Here is a 22,260-nt window from a genome sequence, read left to right as displayed (position 1 = left end):
AGATCAAAGCCTGTTAATTCCCGTCGCGCGGTCATAATCACTTCGGAAACCTTTTCACATGAATCACGTGACTACAAATAACTCTCTGCCAATGCACTGCCCTTTTATACCTTGTGTACACGATATTACGCGCAATTATACCAAGACTTTTGTCATCTCCACATCTCCGTGTACAACATGCGTAAAGAAGTCGCGGCATCACATGGCATGCCGGGCGTGTTATCATAAAGTTTGTACAACGTGGAGTACGAATGGCGCAAAGAGGACAGGCATATTTCACATCTTGCCGACTCGTTGTATAATACCATGTTGGCCGCGACAGAGTAACTCTGTGTCATGTGTCTTTCTTATTCGTGCCATTCGTGCTCCACATTATGATAGTACACCTGGCATAACACTGTAATGCTTCGACTTTCTTAACCATATTGTATAGTCCTCATGTCACAGAGTGGTGTGAGCACTTTTATGATACAACCACCACTGGCCGGTTTTATGGATATGAGAATGGCAATACATAATGCCGAAACTAGTACTCTAGTAATTGTGTTAATATTGCGATATTAGCAAATAAATTGATTTTCAAAAGAAGACTACAGTACAAAATTATAGATCGCCTCCTGCGCCTACTGATCATGTCAAGTAACCATAAGATATGAAACTCTTATTGACGGACAGAAGCGTTACTGTAACTAACATCCTCTTAAGGACAGGCATCATAATTTCCCTGGCTTGTCTTCTCAGTTAACAGCGGAGGGTTATATGAACCATATATTCCTTTCGAGAGCCGCAACACTTGGGAATAGACTATGTAGGAAGATGAAAGGGCGATTCGGAGCTATTCTAATGTGGATTCACAGCATGGGAGTGTCTGGTCACAATATGTAAGCGTGAGACACTGCTGTAACCCACAGGAAACAAATTAACTTTTTTATGGTTGGGATAAAACACTGGTAGCGAAAGGTCATCTACAGTTTGCAAGTAAATCGGAGTGCAGTTACAAGGCTCGAAGGATACAGAAGGGAAACAGTAGTTGATAAGGGAGAGGTACAGGTTTGGAGCCTGTAGCTAATATTGTATACTATGTACATTGAGCAGACAGTGAAAGAAACAACAAAAGTAAAACAAGGGTAACGGAATGTAGTCAGATTAAATGAGCCATGCTGAGAGAATCTGATTCGGAAATGAAATACCACAATTCAGTCAGGAAGACAGTATAAACTTCTGAAATGCTATATAACAGGTGAATGTTGAAGATTAGTTGGGGAGATCGGATAACTAATGAAGAGGTACTAGATCGAGCTCGGTAAAGAACAAATTTGTTGCTCAACTTGACAAAAAGAAGAGATTGGTTGACAGAACACATCTTTAGGGAACAAGGAATCGTCAGTTTCGTAAAAGAAGAATGTGTTAGGTAGTGAGAACGTTTAAATGAATGCATATGGTATAGCTATTCAGAAATGTAGGAAATTGCGGAGGATAGGCTAGCGTTTAGAGTAGCATAAAACCGATTTTCTGACTGAATACAACAAATATCCCCATCCCCCCTGCGGGTCCGAGCTAAGAATAGGCCCGAGGTATTCCTGCCTCTCGTAAGAGGCCACTAAAAGGAGTTTCAACCGTTTCGGCCTTCCATGTGATGGTCCCCCTTGGGGTTTGACCTCCCTTTTTCAAAATTCTACAGAAGTACGAGCCTTTTGGGGAAGGATGCTTACGTGGTGTATCACTGGTCCTCAGTGCACTAAGACCTTGGCACTCAGCATTGTAACAGCGTTGTAACCACACCCACTATTCCTCAAATTGGGCCTAAACGCCTGATGGGTTGCACAAGTTCCGCCCATAGTGCGTCCCATCTGCACCTACGATCATGATGGGCTTTCCATGGCACCCGAAATCCAGCACGGTAGCCAGCCCATTGTGGTGGGGTCGTCATGTACCCTCTAGGTTGTAGCCCCCTGACAACACAGGGATCGTACTGCCGATACCTGAGCTGCACCCTCCCCACGTCGGCCAAGGAGTAGATGCCCGTCTCCTTGGGGCATCGGGACTCCCGGCAACGGTCATCCTGCCAGGTGGCCCTTGCTGAAGCTGGGTGGCACCCGTGGGGAGAGCCCCTGGTCAGAGTGGGTGGTATCGGGGCGGACGTTTCGCAGATGAAACGTCAACATGTATCAGGTCGCTCTGCGGCCGAGTCTTTTAAAAAGTAGGTACTGTCTCTGGTTCTGGTTCTCCTGCCCTTTCCCCCTTGGCCACTCCTTGGGAGGAAGGACAGGCCCGCCAGCTTGGGGCGAAGTACTTCCCCCGCTATTTGGTCTGTTCTCGGACCGATGGGGGGGACGTTCGCCACCTCCAAGCCCATGTTCTTTGTCCAGCACATCGAGGACATCTTCAGGGAAATCGAGGCTCTCAGTAAAATGCGTTCGGGGTCCGTTCTTATAAAGACCACCTCCACCACACAGTCGGCGGCGCTCCAGGCGTGCGACCAACTAGGGGACATCCCAGTGTCCATTGTCCCGCATCTGGCACTGAATGGGATGTTGGGCGTTATTTTTCATCGGGACCTCCTGCTGCAATCTGATGAGGAGCTCAGGGCCAACCTGGAGCGCCGTGGCGTGCATTTCGTCCGGCGAGTCCAGCGCGGCCCCAAAGACTGTCGCATCGACACTGGGGCCTTTATCCTCGCCTTTGAGGGGGACGTTCTCCCAGAGAAGGTAAAGGTGATGTGCTACCGGTGCGACGTGCGACCTTATGTCCCGCCTCCTATGCGCTGCTTTCGGTATTTGCGCTTTGGGCACATGTCGTCACGGTGTGAGGCTGAACCCCTTTGTGGCGATTGTGGACATCCTCTTCATGAGGAACATACATGCACCCCACCACCTCGGTGTGTCAATTGTCCTGGCATCCACTCGCCTAGATCTTTAGACTGACCCGCGTATCAGAAGGAAAAGAAGATTCAAGAACTCAAAACTTTGGATCGTCTCTCTTATTCTGAGGCCAGGAAGAAGTATGACCACCTCCATCCTGTGACGTTGACTACTTCGTTTGCATCAGTCATGTGCACTCCTTCCACAGTATCCTCACCCCTATCCTGTCCCCCCTCCATCTCCTCATCCCATCTGGGGTCTATGCCTCCGCCTCCCAAATCCCTCCCTTCCAAATGCTCCTCTCTCGTGGCCCCTGCCCCCTCTGCCCCAGGGGCCTCCCCTCCTCCTCCACCCCCTCCGCCGCCTGAGAAGCGATCCTCTTCTCAGGCGTCCATCAGGGAAACGTTCCGGATCCCAGCTTCCGAGGTCCGGCGTTCCAAAACGGACCCCGCGCGTGAGGACCTTCATCGCGTCCAGCCCTCCATCCCCGTGCCTCATGGGACTTCCAAGAAGGCCTCCAAGAAGAAGTCTTTATCCCCCTCTCCACCCCGGCGCGTTTCGTCTGACGCTCCATCCGTGAGTCGCTGCTCCCGGTCGTCCTCAGTTTCGCCGGGACACTCTGCTGCCAGGTGCTCAGCTGGCCTCTCGTCGGCGAATGATACTGCCCCTCCTACGCAACCCGGGAAAGCGGCTGCAGCTGGCGACGACTCGATGGAACAGGATCCGCCTCCCGCCGGTTGTAGCGTTGTTCCCTCGAAACCTGGCCCTCCGCGGCCAGGTGACCAGCTCTTCACCCGTTTCGTTCCCCCTTTTTCTGACGAGCGATGGCTTTGTTACATTGGAACATAAGAGGTATTCGATCTAATCGGGAGAAATTACAACTGCTCCTCCACCTGCTCTGTCCGCTCGTCCTTGGTCTCCAGGAAACCAAGTTGCGCCCAACTGACCGTATTGCTTTTACCCACTATACCTCGGAGTGGTCTGACCTCACCCCTGTGGACGGTATTCCAGCTCATGGTGGGGTCATGTTGCTCGTTCGGGACGATGTCTATTACCATCCCATCCCATTGACCACCCCACTCCAAGCAATAGCTGTCCGTATTACTCTTTCTGCCTTTACTTTTTCTGTTTGTACCGTCTACACTCCATCATCATCCGCAGTTAGTCGGGCTGACATGATGCACCTAATTGTCCAGCTTCCTCCGCCGTTTTTATTGTTTGGCGACTTCAATGCCCATCATCCCCTTTGGGGCTCTCCTGCATCCTGTCAGAGGGGCTCCCTCTTGGCGGATGTCTTCAACCATCTCAATCTTGTCTGCCTCAATACTGGCGCCCCGACTTTCCTCTCAGACTCTACCCATTCCTACTCCCACTTGGACCTCTCGATCTGTTCTACCACTCTTGCCCGTCGGTTCGAGTGGTATGCCCTTTCTGACACCTATTCGAGCGACCACTTCCCCTGTGTCGTTCGTCTCCTGCACCACACCCCCATCCCCACGTCCTTCGAGCTGGAACATACCGAAAGCTTACTGGGGACTTTACTCCTCCCTGGCGACCTTTCCGGACCACGATTTTCTCAGTTGTGACAGTCAGGTCGAATACCTCACGGCTGTTATCATCAATGCTGCCGAACGTTCCATTCCTCGTACTGCCTCTTCTTCACGTCGCGTTTCCGTCCCCTGGTGGAATGAGGCTTGTCGCGACGCTATCCGTGCTCGACGACGTGCTTTACGCACCTTTCGCCGCCATCCTACGTTGGCGAATTGTATTGGATACAAACGTCTCCGAGCGCAATGCTGTAGAGTCATCGAAGACAGCAAAAAAGCTTGTTGGGCCTCTTTCACCAGCTCCTTTAACAGTTTTACTCCCTCTTCTGTCGTCTGGGGTAGGCTGCGCCGGATGTCGGGCATTAAGGCCCACTTCTCGGTACCTGGCCTGACTTCAGGTAATGAGGTCCTTGTTGATCCTGTGGATATCTCCAACGCCTTCGGCCGCTTTTTCGTGGAGGTTTCAAGCTCCGCCCATTACCACCCTACCTTCCTTCCCAGGAAAGAGGCAGAAGAGGCTCGGCGACCTTCCTTCCACTCGCTGAATCTGGAAAATTATAATGCCCCCTTTACTATGTGGGAACTCGAACGTGCACTTGCACTGTCCCAGTCCTCTGCTCCGGGGCCAGATGACATTCACGTTCAGATGCTGGCACACCTTTCTCCGGCAGGAAAAAGCTTCCTTCTTCGTACCTACAATCGCGTCTGGACCGAAGGTCAAGTCCCCATGCGTTGGCGTGACGCAGTCGTTGTTCCTATACCCAAACCCAGGAAGGATAGACACCTTCCTTCTAGTTACTGCCCCATTTCTCTTACAAGCTGTGTCTGTAAGGTGATGGAGCGCATGGTTAACGCTCGGTTAGTTTGGATTCTTGAATGTCGACGGCTACTTACCAATGCTCAATGCGGCTTTCGTCGCCGCCGCTCCGCTGTTGACCACCTTGTGACCTTGTCGACATTCATCATGAACAACTTTTTGCGAAAGCGCCAAACGGTCGCTGTGTTCTTCGATTTGGAGAAGGCTTATGATACCTGTTGGAGAGGAGGTATCCTCCGCACTATGCACAGGTGGGGTCTATGCGGTCGCCTGCCTCCTTTTATTGATTCCTTTCTAACAGATCGAAAGTTTAGGGTACGTGTGAGTTCTGTATTGTCCGACGTCTTCCTCCAGGAGAACGGAGTGCCTCAGGGCTCCGTCTTGAGCGTAGCCCTTTTTGCCATAGCGATCAATCCAATTATGGATTGCATTCCACCTAATGTCTCAGGCTCTCTTTTTGCCGATGACTTCGCGATCTACTGCAGTGCCAAGCGATCATGCCTCCTGGAGCGCTGCCTTCAGCGTTGTCTAGACAGCCTATACTCATGGAGTGTGGCAAATGGCTTCCGGTTCTCTGAAGGGAAGACGGTTTGCATCAACTTTTGGCTATATAAAGCGTTCCTTCCGCCATCCTTACATCTCGGTCCCGTTGTTCTCCCATTCGTGGAAACAATTAAGTTTCTAGGGCTCACACTGGACAGGAAACTTTGTTGGTCTCCACACGTCTCTTATTTGGCTGCCCGTTGTACACGTTCCCTTAATGTCCTCAGAGTTCTTAGTGGTTCATCTTGGGGAGCAGATCGTACTGTCCTGCTTCGCTTGTATCGGTCCATAGTCCGATCAAAGCTGGATTATGGGAGCCTCGTCTACTCGTCTGCTCGGCCACCCCTCTTACGCCGTCTCAACTCCATCCACCATAGGGGATTACGTCTTGCGACCGGAGCTTTCTACACTAGTCCCGTCGAGAGTCTTTATGCTGAAGCTGCCGAACTACCATTGACCTATCGGCGCGACGTACTGCTTTGTCGGTATGCCTGCCAGCTGTTGTCAATGCCCGACCACTCCTCTTATCAGTCCTTCTTCGCCGATTCTCTCGACCGTCAATATGGGTTGTATGTGTCTGCCCTGCTGCCCCCTGGAGTCCGCTTTCGTCGCCTGCTTCGACAATTGGATTTTGCCCTCCCTCCCACCTTCAGAGAAGGTGAGAGCCTGACACCACCTTGGCTCCAGGCTCCGTTTCATATTTATCTCGACCTCAACTCGCTCCCGAAGGAGGGTACTCCGGCTGCAGTGTATTGCTCACGGTTTGTCGAACTTCGTGCGCGACTTGCCAGTCATACCTTTATTTACACTGATGGCTCCAAAACCGACGATGGTGTCGGTTGTGCCTTTGTCGTTGGGGCCGTCACCTTTAAATACCGGCTCCTCGACCAGTGTTCCAGCTTTACGGCCGAGCTTTTTGCTCTCCATCAGGCCGTTCAGTATGCCCGCCGCCACCGCCATTCATCGTATGTACTCTGCTCTGATTCACTCAGTGCTCTTCAGAGCCTTGGAGCTCCGTATCCGGTCCATCCCTTGGTGCAACGGATCCAGCAGTCCCTCCGTTCGGGTGCTGATGATGGCTCTCCTGTCAGCTTTCTGTGGATTCCCGGCCATGTAGGAATGCCTGGGAATGAGGCTGCTGATGCTGCAGCCAAGGCTGCAGTCCTCCTGCCTCGGCCAGCCTCCCATTGTGTCCCGTCATCTGACGTTAGTGGGGTTGTTTTAAGAGGCTTGTGTCCTTGTGGTGGGATACTTGGTCCTCACTTCAAGGAAACAAGCTCCGGGCAGTAAAACCGTTCCCAACTGCTTGGACAACCTTCTCCCGATCATCTCGGCGAGAAGAGGTTCTTCTGACCAGGTTGCGGATTGGGCATTGCCCGTTTAGCCACCGCTACCTGCTCTCCGGTGACCCATCCCCGCAGTGTCCTTGTGGTCATGCATTAACAGTGCGCCATGTTTTATTGTCGTGTCCCCGTTTTAGTCAATTTCGTGTTGTCCTGTCTCTGCCATCTACTTTACAGGATACTTTAGCGGATGACGTTCGAGCAGCTGCTCGTGTTCTTCGTTTCATTACTTTGACTGGATTGTCCAAAGACATCTAACTCTTTCACTTATTTTATCTGCATCTTTGTAAGAACTTTCTGGTGTCCCCCCCCCCCCTTGAGTTTCACTAGATTCTATGTGCTCTAACAATTGTGAGTGGGCGCTAATGACCTCAGTAGTTGAGCGCCCTTAAACCCCCACCCCCCCCCAAAAAAAAATATCCCCATTCGCCTTTTCTGATGGATGGTTTGATCGCCCCTTAGTGATACTTTCGTGATGTTCCAGTCGTCTGTCCCAGAAGTGTATCTAACAAAGGACGAAAGCGGAGGCCAAGATGAGCTTCCGTGTCTAGCAGTATACCAGTTCACAAGGTGAAGATTGTCACAGTGTGTTGTGAACTATGTAACGGGAATGAAAGAAGCTGACATTGTGTTGACACTGTGATATTGCCGGCTGGGGTGGCCGAGTGGTTCTACGAGCTACAGTCTGGAACCGCGTAGCCGCTACGGTCGTAGGTTCGAATCCTGCCTCGCGCATGGATGTGTGCGATGTCCTTAGGTTAGTTAGGTTTAAGTAGTTCTAAGTTCTAGGGGACTGTTTACCACAGCAGTTAAGTCCCATAGTGCTCAGAGCCATTTGAACCATTTTGAACATTTTGATATTAGCAAATAAACTGGTTTTCAAAAGAAGACTATAGTACAGAATTATAGATCCTTCCTGTACTGAATGATCATGTCAGGTACCCATAAGCTCATGAAGCTAACTTTACTGTTCACGGAAAACTAAGAAACACGTATAGCGATCACTTTTGACCACATTGAAAATGTTGGTTCACATTCGCTGAGGCTAGACTTTGATTTTGATTCACTCTGTATAGCATCAGTTCCACTAGCGAGAAAGTGCTTTTCCCTGTGTAACAAGGCAATATCATAGTAAAGCGAAGTTCTCCTTTTTACTAGAAATAATTTATTTCTTTCTGGCACGGTCTTTCGAAGGCGCCAAATGTTCGTTACGTTTTTTATAATTCTGACATGACGCTGTGTATCATGCGTCTCTGAATTACAGATCTCTCAGAGCACGCAGTCATTTCACATTTAGCAGAATATAAAGCTTGCTCGTCGTGCTAAATGCTTCATGATGTGTCTGTAGAAGATGTGTAAAGCAGCTGCAGCACTTAGTTGCCTAAAAACGTAACAGCGATGCGTTTCAACATATTTGTATCCAGCTAGAAGCAATGTCAACTGTGTCGATATTTTATGCCGCCCGTGCTTGTGGTTATGGAATATATTTATTTATAATCAGGGGAACTCAGTTATTGCTCGTTGTTGTGGTTTAGTTAAATAAGCGGTAAAAATTTGAAAAATACAGCTTGTGAAATGTTTCATTTTCATGGCATGTGGCATATGAAGTGAAATGTTTCTTTTTTATGGCCTGTGGCATATGAAGTTTACTGTATTTGATATTTTGTCAAAATTGGACATGGTAATACTGTATCTGCGCATAAATGGAAAGGTACGATTTCTGAAAGTAAATGCAGACAATTGACAGTGGCTAGTTTAACTGTAGTATTTACGAACATTTGATGTAATTTGAAGGGAGAAGTGTACTCCTTTTACAAATAATCTGTTTAAATTGTAAATTCCCGTCATCGTCTATATGTTTCTTGCTTTTTCCATATTTTGTAGAACAAACATTGTGTGTTGTGGCAAGGAAATCACCTTAATTATTGGTTTACTACGCATCAACCACCTTTCTCTCCGAATGAGTGTTTAAAACCTAAATTCCCTTCACTATTGCTGTAATAACTGAAAAACGATTCTAGATGTGCTTCCCGTGATGATATGTCGACAGTAGGCTAAAAGTGTCCCCCGTCCCCTTTTTGCAATGCGATTTATCTGAATTTGTTTTATTTAATTACATTGATGGAAATGGGAGGCACTACACTGTGAAAAACCAGTTCGATATTTGTCAAACTTTGTGGAAATATTCTTCACACAACCAGTATTAATTAATTAAGCTATCATTTCATCGGGAACTGATGTCCATAATCAGATTCAGTATTATGTGTGACTCAAGTGGACGAACAGAATCTTATACTCGACATGAAATGGAAGCAAACGTTCTCCGAAAGTCATCGTGAGGAATTTATAGCTATACTTGAAACACTTGCAGTGTCAGCTATAACTTCTCTAATTTTGAATCTTGTGAAATGTAACTGGAGTAAACGGAACTGCTATTCTTTATAAATCGTGTGTCTGTTGTCCTGTACAATACACTTGGTACATTTACGGAAATTGTATCTCATAAAAATGAATCGCCCAAAACTGAAACTATGTAAATGTATTTTTAATTAACTTTACCAAAACGATTAGAAAGCGTAAATGTATAGTAAATAAGCTGTTCTGTGAAATTCTATTGCGCAGCACAGTGAAGTGCTGCAATGCGTAACGTCACAGTATGTGATTTGAAATTCCAACATTCAAAATTCTCAGAAAAAAAGTGCTACAGAAATATACCAATCCAGTATTGAAAGAATAAATAGCTACAATCGTTTCTACTAAAATGTCCGGTGATTTTTCGTGCGCAAACTGACTCAATTTCCAAGTGCTGAGTAATACACTCGCAAATGTTATACTGCAGTGTGAGAACAAAATTGTCTGCTTGAGAAGTATAACCTGAAGCAAATTTGACGTAAATTGAACCTGATAATAAATTGAAAAACAGCACCCAACTCTGAATCAGCTTATTGTGTTTTAACTGTACTGTAACTAGCCCTAGCAAATTTTTTGTAGCTTACCCGTGGCAACGGAAACTCAGTACTGCTCGTAGTCATGAACATAAAATATGCAGCACAGCAGTAAGGAAAGAAAGCCTTGCACAGTGCAATGGAAGAACGTGCAGCTGTACTAAGTAATTCACGCTTCACTTTTTAAAAAACTGTGTTCCGCTCTGTGCAATGCTGCTACACGTGTAATCAGAAAATGACATTCTTTCGTGAGGAGACAGTGGTGGAATTCGAACTTGCTAAACTATTAAACGAAAATTGACCTTTAAAAAAACTGTAGTGTAGGAACTGAAAATCATGGTCTGATTATCACAGTCATGTTTACAAAATTTATCCCTCACAAAATTTTTACTCTGAAATGAAATTCGTTATTGAACATGGTAAAGGAGTGCTAAACCTAATTTCTGTTTGCAAACCACTTGAGTTGATTACTTACTCTCATCTGACAAATAAAACCAGCTAACCCAAACCAATTAAGAATAATTCCACTAAAACCTCCTGTTATTCGTAATACATCATAAGTACGTGCAAACAAGCAGTACAGCAATAAATCTACTGAGATATCTTCTCTTGTTAAACTACTCTTACAGCTAATCACATTTCACTGTTCAACGCCCTTTGTAATTTTGTCTCTGTGTTCTGCAAGTTATTTTAAGACTGCATTGGTGTAGCAGACGCCCAACTGTCTTACCAGCTTAGCTTAGAATGCTTACAGCAACGACAATGCCACAGCCTAATACACACGGTCACGACACTCACTTGTATCAAATTTGTTACCGTTGACAGATGGAGCGATACTAGCACTCCACGCGGTGAGAAAGCAGTCACATTATTCGTAAGGATAACATTTGTTTTTAATTATTGTCTACTTAATTAACGGAATGGTTGTTACATTTCTGCGGTCTATGCGTTAGTAAGTTACCAAGAGACATGAATTAACGTGAAATACATGTAAAATCAGCCGAATCACACTGACTCTGACATGAGCTACAACTAATTCAAGAAGAAATGCTTTCAAAGACGTCTGTACTTGTATCTTATTATGCTGGAAGCAAGAGAATATATACATATTTCATGAAAGCCAGCATATACTGTATTTCTATTGTCACTGTCACAGACATTTTTCTTGACACTTAAAATGGAGTCTAAGATTCTACCTTTCTTACACTTCACTTGACTTTCTAGTACAAAAATATTTTTGTAAATGTAATTACTTTTGCTTCAGAAGCGAATGTATCGAGGATTCTTGTAGTTTGTGCCACAGGGTTAACAAATATTGCAATTGGTTTATTTTCTGTTGGGAAACAGTTTTATTGCTTTTGACGGTTGTTTATCCCTTTAGCTAAGGTTGTAATGGCTTGTTAAATACATTAAACAATGTAGGTATTAGATTCCATACAGGTTTCCTAAGTTCTACATTCACTGATTTGACTGAAAGTGCAGCAAACAAAGAACTCTGCTTTGTTGGATAGATATCCAACATCTTTCTGCAGAAGGTCAGGACATCTGGTGTTTAGTAGCAATTTTTTGTTATTAAACGGAAGTGACATTAATAAAGTAAACGTATGTATGTTTCAAGTCAATCGTAAATAAACTGTCCTGTAACGCACCGTATTTACCAGTATCCTTAGCAAACAAAATAATCACAAATCTAGTGCATTTATTTAGTTATTGTCGATTTGTATGAAACTGCATACAGTCAATATTGTAAAAAGTATGTTAGAAATCAATATAAGCGTTAATATTCGCTCTCATCTGATATGGCAGTCATACGTGTCGCTTGGTGGCCGCTTGGGGTGCTGCTGTCGCTGTAGCTAACAAAAACGAGATGGAGTGTCACTACCGTTATGTTAGACTGTGACAATGGTACTATAGTTCGCGTCATGTAGGGATGCGGCTCTTTTTTCAGCCGCTCTGTGCATCCCCCACCATTAATTGCTAGCAGCCACTAAGAGTCATTCTCTTACCCAACGACTGGTCGCTGGCTACGACAAGACTGCGGGAATCTCTCTGCTGCTTGCTGGGCTGTTGCTGTGTTTTGTGACAATGCAGCTTCTTTCACAATGCGACTGAATTATTCATTCTGATGTCGGTATTACCTTCTTGTAGCAGTATAGTCGTGATTATGTATCTGTAAATGTTTTAGTGTCATATCCAAATAAATATGCCTTGTGATAACGATTAAAGTGAAGTTCTTCACAAGTAGATGAGGAGGTATATTTTCCTCATTTATAACTTTTTCAAACGTGAATCTGGAACTGGGACTCCATTTTTTGACATTTTGAAGACACAACAAGAACCTCAGAAGGATGATTCGTCCAGAGACCTATACAGAGAATAGTAAAGAAAGTGCCAGAGCTGTAGAAACCTCAGCAAAATTTGGCTTTGTGTCTGTTGAAAAGCATTGAATTACAAGAAACTCGCTACATGTGTAGATGGTTCTACGATATTTTAAAGCGTTCCATCTTTGAAATGTATGCAGTGAATAACCGACACCACAAACACTTGTTACAATTATGCGTAACAAAATTGGCTTCAAAGGTAGCGCTTTGTCAGTGCAAGACATTGGTTTCAAATATGTTAAGAAGAGAGTTTTTAATTGAAAGAAGTCGCATAGAAGCAGCACGAACCAAATTTCTTATAAGAGGCGCAATACAAGAGAAGGCGATAACTGAACAGTAGGGTAGACTGAGTATGGTTGTGACAATTTTCATTTGATTCCCTATATTGTTGTTACTATGCGAGTTAGATGGTGTAAAAATGTTTTTATAGTACAGTGTACATTTGTCTGAGTGAAAATATTAAAATTTTGTCGCTAGTTACAATGGTTATCTCATAGGAGCAAATTAGAAAAAAAAAAAATGAAAAATGTCACAACCGACCACACCCCAGGGGCTGTTGTGACAGTACTTGGGGTCGGTAGTGACACGTTAAATATTGCATCAAAATAATATAAAATCAGTTTTATTGCAATTAATATCTAACATAATAGCAACATAATCTTCTTCTGTAAAAATTTAACTTTTATGCAACAAAAGAAATATAATCTTGGAACACTTTAATAGCTTGTAATTAATAAGGAACTCTAGCATCTATAGCTGTTATTATAACAGTCATCATATTACAATCAGCAAAAGAATTTAATTAAAATATCAAACTATACAATATAATAAGTGTGTTGAAATACAAAACATATAAATAAATAGGCATTATAAAAACCAGTGAAACAAAAATTTAAAATGTCTTATTCAAGGAAAATCTAAGCATTTGTGTAAATATGATCACAAAAAAGCAAAGAACAGTATAAATATACGGTTGATTTTTAGTTCTAAAAGTGCAAAAGTACGACACTGGGATCTAGTCTGACTCATCACAATTATGACAAATGTAAAACCGACTGCCACCTGCGCACTCCAAGTGGGACCAGAGCTCACATTTTCCTTGACATTTTATCCATTTTTCGCCAGGCCTACTTTTTGAATATGGGCCTAAGCAAACCAGACAGAAATAATCTTCTTCATCCGATGACGATGGTGGTATCTTCCTTTTCTTTGCTTTGTTTTTTCCTTTTCCTTTATTTGTTCCTCTTGATTCAGTAAGATGTTTCTTTACCTGCTGAGCCTTCAATCGGTTTTCTTTTTCGTCATATTCTTGCCTAACTGCCTCTTTTTCAGGCGTGTCTGTATAAATGGTTGACTTTTTATTTCTGGAACCTCTTGTTTTTCTTTGCGGAGCCTTAGGATAAGGCCGAACAATTTCAGGCGAGAAAACAGGTGGAGTGGCTGAGAATGATGCAGTTAGCTGAATACTACTTGAACTTGGGATTGAAGATTCGCATCATAAAGAAGCTGAAAGTGGCTCCAATTCGTCATTGCGTTCAGGATGGTTCTCTCCAGAGTCAGGTCTTTCTATTTCAGACGATTGTGAAAAGTCAAATTCTTGTGTTAAAAACTGTGGTATTTCATTGTTAACTCCAGCATTGTTTTTCCCAGTCTCAGGGTGCAGTGTGTGCATTTCAAGAGATGGTGTCGCACAAGTGTTCTTTTCTGTGTCAGGGTTTGCTCTGTCCGTAACAAAGGAAGATCCAAAGTCAGTTTCTTGAAATACATTACGATTATAGGGGTGAATACCAGTTTTGCAAAAACCAGCCTGAATGTTCGATTGTGTGAAAGCCAGAGGCATAGCAGTTTTGATAATACCTGGCATATCGTAGATTGTCATTGTTTTTCCAGGGTGATTCCGCATCCAGCCATCACAATCAGTATTTATAGCTTTCTTGAAGGGTCCGAACACAGATCTATCCAAGGGTTGAAGTTTGTGTGAACAATGTGGAGGAAATGAAAGCAATGTGATTCCATTTTCTTTACAAAAATCCTGTGTGTTGATGTGGATGTGTGAGGAATGGTTATCCAGCAATAGGAACACTTTATGCGTTTGAGAAGCATTAGAGAATTTCTTAAAATGTTGGAGAAATACTAAGAACGATTCACCTTGCATCCATCCTGAAGGATTTGCAGTCCCAATTGATCCTACAGGCCCATCCCTAACAAAATGATCACGATAACGAACCCGTGGAAATATAAATAGAGGAGGCATAGTATTCCCCCAGGCATTTACTGCAAAAGCAACTGTGACTAATGTGCCTCGCTCAGCTGAAGTAAGAGCTCCCACTTGGCGTACCCCACGTCTTGCTACTACCTTGTCAGGTTTTTGGACAATAGTGACGCCTGTTTCGTCAACATTGCATATATCCTGTGGTTCATATTTCTGTCTGTCCATAACAGTTTGCAAATTGTCATAAAAAGCTTTTACATTTGTTTTATTAAAGCTCGTTGCTCTTGAAAGGCTAGTTGCTTGAGCTACGCGAACAGAGAGTGAAGGATTTCTATTCATGAATGACCGAAACCATTCCTCGCCAGCCATCTCATTCTCGAGCCAAGTAGCAGGTCGCTTCAGATCGTATTTAGTACTAAGTTCGAAAGCTAACTTCCGCACCTCTTTCGGAGAAAGGCCAAAATATATTTCTGCGCATCGTGTTATATAAAGTGCCAGCTGCTGTTCCTGCTCCTCAGAGAACACTTTATTATGTGCGACATATCCCATACTGACGCTGTCTTCATTCTGGCCTGCAGTGACTCCATCGCGTTTACGAATGTATCGTAGCAAAGACATGCGATTAACTTCGTGCATTTCCGCGGCTCTGCGTATAGAACTCCCGTTTTTCACTTCTTTATAAGCGTCTTCATATTTTGTAATGCCACACTGCCTTCTGTCAGTCTTCCTCAACCTCTTTCTGGGCATCTAGAAAAAAAAATTATCTTCGTGTCACAACGGTACCCAGAAAATATGTCACAACCGTACCCAACGCACTCCTCCACAAGAAAAACATCGCAATGGCAATACAAAATTTTCTATGTGGGAAGTAATCACTGATATTAAACTACTAATGTTTAACGTTTAACGTTTATCAGTACACATATAGCAACAATCATAAAAAGAAATGGAATCAAGAAACTTACTTTTGACTGTTGAAAAGTAATGTAGACCGCTGCTAGCGTTATTGTCGCGCGACGGCTGACGCAATACTGTGACACAAGTCCAGACAGGCACGCCGCTTTCGTCTCCCTCCCACTCTCCACGTTATTCTTTTTTGTTTGGCTTATTTGGCGACTGTCACAACCGTACCCTGGCACAACCGTACCCAGTCTACCCTACAATTAACTTGATGAAACATGGGCGAATCAGAATCGTTCCATGAATACCTGCTGGAAAATGAGTGATTGTACTAGCGGTTTTAAAGTTCCCATAGGAACTTGAAGCTGGCCTTATTTCTGGTTTTGTTCTTGAGAGTAAATTTGTATTTAGGTGTAAGGAAAATAGCAGTGATGACCATTTGGAAATGAAGGCTGTCAGTTTCAGGAAGTGGTTCACTGAACAGTTCTTGCGAAATCTCCCCTCCAAGTACGTCACTGTATTACCATGATAGTTATCATGCAGCTGATACAGAGAAAAAAACAAGTACAAACACCAGAAAAGCGGGTATTATGATCTGTCTTACAAATAAAAGTGTTCCACACAGTACAAGCTAGACTCTTGCCGAACTCCTGTGGCTCGTTAATTTCTACAAGTGAACTAACAGAACGTACAAATTTGACTTCCTTGAACATGAATGTTTCGTATTTACGCACATATCATTGTCAGTATAATACGATAGAATTAATTTGGGCACAGGTTGAGGGCTACGTGGGGGAAAAAACAAAACATTCAAGATAAGACACTGAATTGCTTTGCATGGAGCAACGAACATCCCTCTTTCAGCATGGGCACGCACACAGTGGGTGCGGCATGCTGAAAAGTTTCGGAAAGAGGACTCTGATAGGCAGGTGCAGATGGATGTGAGCCTTGTACTTATCACCTTAAGTTGACAATCAGGTGGTTCGAACATGGAGTCAGACAGCAGTGAGGATGGTATTACGATGTAGACTTTGGAACAAAGTAATAATATTTATAGGTTTTTAAAGACTCATGATTTTTTAAAAAATGTGTTTTTCATCATATCAACTGTATACATAGTATTTGAGAACTTCTTAGACTTCATTGATTAGGAATTTGTATGATATGAAATTTGTAGACTATAATGTACAACATATTTCCCAAGGAGTAGTTAAGCCTTTCCCAGCGCGTTGTGTGGTCTAATTACTTGCGAGAATGTGGCAGGGTAAATTCGTCAAAAACTCAAAAATTTCGACAATTAAACCCCTGTCGTTTTCGAGGTAGCAATTGTAAAATGCCTTAAAATTACAGGGAGAATTACTTATCGAGATATCGGTGATTTTCGACATTATCGGCCAGTATTCCCTCAAGTTATTCACATGAGATGGTTAATTGTTTGCTCACTGTGATGTCAAGAGTTTGTTCACGCTCACGATGTCAGTCGACAGGGAAAAACATAGTAGACTGGCAGTTTTAACGATTGTCTTCGCTATCAGTAATCCTCTTTTCTTCACAATGATTTACATTTAACTACATTCAAACAGACCCACATATATGCATGACACACTGTAACAGATACATGGAGTAGCAGTAGTTGTCAAGCAAATATGATGATTTCGGTGTGAGTTTGAAGTGAATTTTGTTGTGTATTACATTGTTACTTGTAATACACCTCAAATTGCAATGAATGACTATTATAGAAACCGGTTTCGATGATCTTGCCGTTAGACAATAATCGTTTTGAGAAAAATTGCGCTTGACGTCTGTACAAAGATGCGTCAGCTGTCCTCGCCTTCCAATTCCACGAGCTATTGCCGTGGAACAGTTAACGCAGCGTGGAACCCTGAAGAAAGATTTATTCATCTTGACGATTGATGAAAATCTGTTTTAAAACGAATTATTCCTCCTCATAGATTTGAATGTGTAATACGATACCGTAAGGAAATGAACCTGACTGTTCTCCACAGCAACACAGTCCGGCAACGCAGACTTTTGTACGGACGCTCTCTGCTGCCATGCATGCGTAGGCCTAATTCCCTCCGCATTTCCTTATCGCTCCGCCTGTATGCGCGGAAGCACCTTCCTATGTGACGTGAACTATAGCAACTAAATATCACACTGCATGTATTCAGAACCTCTGTGGTGTAGCATATCGACTATCGAAAATCTCTGTTTGAAAAATCGAGTACACACATGCGAAATATGACACATTGAACGAAAATAGAGCTTATATCACTTTTCGTAAAAAAAAAATAAACTAGAAAGCTTACACAGTTCACTCAGATTTCTGGTTGTAGGCATAGGAAAGTATACATCTTCCCAACACATCGCAGCCAAGCTCTTTGAGTGATAAAAGAAGTAGGCAGGAAAGTTAGATATCCATACATTCTTCAAGGGGTTTGTGGTGTGAAGAACAATGTGAGTTTCTGTATTATCCTGCTGGAATATGCCATATCGTACATTGCCCATGGAAGGTATGACAACAAAGTTTACTATTCTTGCCATTTAGTGGTGAGCATCAGCCTCCCTTCAAATATCACCCAATCAGTCAAATGGTTCAAATGGCTCTGACCACTATGGGACTTAACTTCTGAGGTCATCAGTCCCCTAGAACTCAGAACTACTTAAGCCTAACTAACCTAAGGACATCATACACAGCCATGCCCGAGGCAGGATTCGAACCTGCGACCGTAGCGGTCACGTTGTTCCGGACTGTAGCGCCTAGAACCGCTCGGCCAACGCGGCTAACCCCAATCAGTCCTTTTGTCATGTCCAACAGCTCTCCACACCATGTTCCAGGAATTGCGGAGATTTGGGTCTTGAGAATCGCAGTTTGGTGTGACCTTGCGCCAGTTCACCTACGAGCACGTTGGCGTCGATCTGAGTTCCACGAACAGAAGGGAGATCCATTACAGAGTGGAACATCATTGAATGTCCCAGTTGCCTCTGGCTGTACGCCATGCAAGTCTCTGCGATCTTTGATGCTAGGTCAATGATAAACGACATATCTCGAGATCTCACCCAAACCTCTAATGATCTGCTCCCTACTGTTTGCAGTCGCACTCTGTCTGCAAAGTCTGCCTGTATTTGCGCTGTTGTCATACATCTATTGGTCAGAGTCAGTTGACCAATCCTACTGTATTCTTGTGGAGTAATCCTTGTGAGAGCACCTATGATTACTAATCTTGTCACAGCGTTGTCCTGAGACCATCTCGCCACCTCTCGTTCTACAGTCATCGCACTGCAGGCAACTGCTTGTACAATACGATAGTATGATGCTACTATGTCACTCCTGCCCACGATTTGAGCTATGAGAAAGGAGCTTAGAAAGAAGGAAGAAGGGAGAGTATGTTGTGTTCGTACACAGTAGTAAGGAGAGGTGGGCAACAGAATGGTGTGGCAACTGTCGTCATGGGAAAACTAGACTGGAGTAGAAATGATAGCGAACAAGTTAACGCAGTAAATGGAAGATTCACTTAACTTGTTTTTCTCCAAGGTTACGAAGACTCATTACAGTTAATGTAGCAAGTCCAGCTATTTCAGTATTGACGACGTTGAGGCTCTCTGAACAAAAGCATCAACGATGTTGTCGGAGCCGCGACTAGGCGGCGTCTGCATAGTATGACATAGCGAAGAGACTCTAAGGGCAAGTGGGGCATATGTCTGCCACTTTGTGGTGGCAAAGGGTGCTCATAGTCCAGAGCCATTGCACGCGTCGCTCAGTGAGGACGCCCCATTGGGTCCGCCAGATCCCGTGGGACCACTCTCGGCATCTGATTGAAGTTTACAATTTACTTGCCAACGTCCGCGCCCGTGAGGTGGTACGACAAAAGTTACCAAAGATTAACGTCTAATGTCCCGCCGGCAGCAGGGGGAACGAAAAACTGTGCTCCTAGCGCTTAGCCGCCGTGAGCCATCGCTTGCCTCAGACGCAAGGCGAGGTGCACGCCTTTTCCTCGATATACGAAGTGCGACAGTAAAATATGAGACTGGTTAGAACAAACACATTTACTCACATTTTTAACCAACTACACCGGTATAGCCTTGAAAGTAACTCACTTGTATATAAATAAGTTATACAGAACTGCAGCCAGTCACTTTTTTGAATAATTATGTTTTATTCCATGAACCGGTTTTCGAACCTTTTCAGGTTCATCTTCAGATGGTTTCAGGAAGTTACATTATTACTGGTAGCATATTGCCGGGTGCTGGCTCTGTGGCAGAAAGATGGGTCACACTTTAATGTATCGCCATGACCATAGCTTATCTGTCGATATGGATGTAAATTTAGTTTTTACTTACTGCGACAGTATAGGCGGATTATTTCGGTTAGTGTCCATCTGTCTGCGTCCATTTTGATGTCCAGTAGTTATATCAGTACACACACTTCCACACAAACTATATTAATTTACACTTTGACAGCGAGACTTTTCCAACATCCAGCATGCGCTTTTAACTGTTGCTTGTAACAAAGATCTTGACAGAAAGATATGGCATAAGCCTACTTTGTACAGAGATGTAATTTGTTGTTCTTTACATGTATTAAAGTCGATATAAGGACAAGTATTTTAATAAGAATGGCGATAACATGAGAGCACAAGATAAAATAAATAAATAAATAAATTACTACAAGAACAAACTTCAGGTGATCTGATATCTTATTTCTAATTGTATATTACAGGCAGTTTATAGCAATTTTTTTATCATGTTTGGCATTAACATTAATACCCAAGAATCAACAATACAGAGTTATTGTATCTGCAGTGAGATGTAGCTGTCTGTATGACTAGGACCTTTATATTTAAATTAATAACAAATTTTCAGATGAACTGTTGACTTATTTCTGTTGTTATTGTAACATGATCTGGGGTATTATCAAGAGTAGATTCTATTTACTTTAGCTAAAGGTATATGTATAAAAGTTATAATGATTGTAATGGACTAAAGCTGCTTGTATGGCTGTACACTTTATATTTAAAAAATCATGAACAAAAGTTCTTTAACTGTTGACTTGTTTTTATTCTTACATTAGAGTGATCTGGAATATTGGTAAAGGCAGCTTCTGTTTGTTCCAGCTAGAATTAATATGCATAAAAGTACTAATTTATGTTAGCAGTAGAGAGCTTTAAGATTTAGAAATATGGTACAGGTTTTATTCTACGGTAGGATATTACATTGACACCAGTGTGGTTAGGATGGCGGGAGGGAGGGGGGGGGGGGGCGTTGTGCCTGCACATACTCACTCCAACAGCATTTCCATTGCATCTCTGCAAGTCATCATCTGGTATACCATCAAAAGTCCTTGTTACAGCTGTTTGGATGTCCTGCATTGTTGCAAAATGGTGTCCTTTAGCGACTGACTTAACTTTTGACACCGAGCGAGGTGGCGCAGTGGTTAGACACTGGACTCGCATTCGGGAGGACGACGGTTCAATCCCGCGTCCGGCCATCCTGATTTAGGTTTTCCGTGATTTCCCTAAATCACTCCAGGCAAATGGTTCCTCTGAAAGGGCACGGCCGACTTCCTTCCCTAATCCGATGAGACCGATGACCACGCTGTCTGGTCTCCTTCCCCAAACCAACCAACCAACAACCAACTTAACTTTTGGGAATAATAAAACATGTAACACTGTGCCATGCCGGGTAAATAAGGAGGTCGTGGTAGCATGGCAATGGACTGTAACGTTGGAAACTGCTCAACAGACAATGCAGTATGGGGTAGATCGTTATTATGGTGCAGGATCCAGTTTTAGCAACGTGTGAAGGAACAGGAACGACCTGTTTTCGAAGTCTTCCGAGAATTTCTTGGTAGTAGTATTGGTTTAATGTCCGACCTGGAGGTAACTACTCTTTGTGTACAATACTCATGGTGTCCAAGATACACACAAGCTTGAATTTCACCTTTAACTTCGACATGAGCGCTTTCTTTGGTCTTAGCAATTCCTTCGAACACCACTGCGAATTTAAAAATCTTGTCTCAGGCTCATTTAGGAAAAACCAACTTTCATCGCAAGTGATAACTCATTTCGGTAATTTGGGTTATTTCTACTTATATCAGCATATCAGGAGCCACAGTTCTCCGCTGAAAGGTTTGTTTCTGCGTGAGATTTTTGGGCATCATTTTGCGTTTTCTTTTTCCCAGGTTTTCAATCAATATCAGGCAAACAGCTTTCCGATTTCGATTGAAATTGTTTATACGTTTAATCTTGATCGACTCGCAAAAATTCACTCAACCTGACTGTTGTCACCTGTTCATGCTGTTGATGGTTACCCACTACGGTTTCTATCTTCAACACTGATTCTGTCTTCAGAAAACATTTTGCGCAAAAGAAACACTTGTGCGTTTTATAGAGCGTCGTTTCCAAAAGCCTGCTGAAGCTTCCTGTATATTACTGCAACATTCTCACAGGATTTCGTTCAGGAAGAGATGACATACCACTGCACAATGTTGCACGATGCCATTGTTTTAACAAGGAGCAAACACTACACTCCAGCTGCTACTCCTGATAGCGATTGTGGATGGAAAAGACCGAGCGTCACACACTGCTTGTGATAGTAAGCTTCACGGTTACCGCATTACGTAGGAAACAATTTAGTCTCATTACTTTACTGTCGCACCTTGTATGATTCCATTCAAGTTCGCTTTTCCAGTGACCAAGATGCCCGTTTTCC

This window comes from Schistocerca cancellata, chromosome 6 (genome assembly GCF_023864275.1).
Source record: "Schistocerca cancellata isolate TAMUIC-IGC-003103 chromosome 6, iqSchCanc2.1, whole genome shotgun sequence".
NCBI classification, from domain to species: Eukaryota; Metazoa; Arthropoda; class Insecta; order Orthoptera; family Acrididae; genus Schistocerca; species Schistocerca cancellata.
This window is presented reverse-complemented; position numbering follows the sequence as displayed.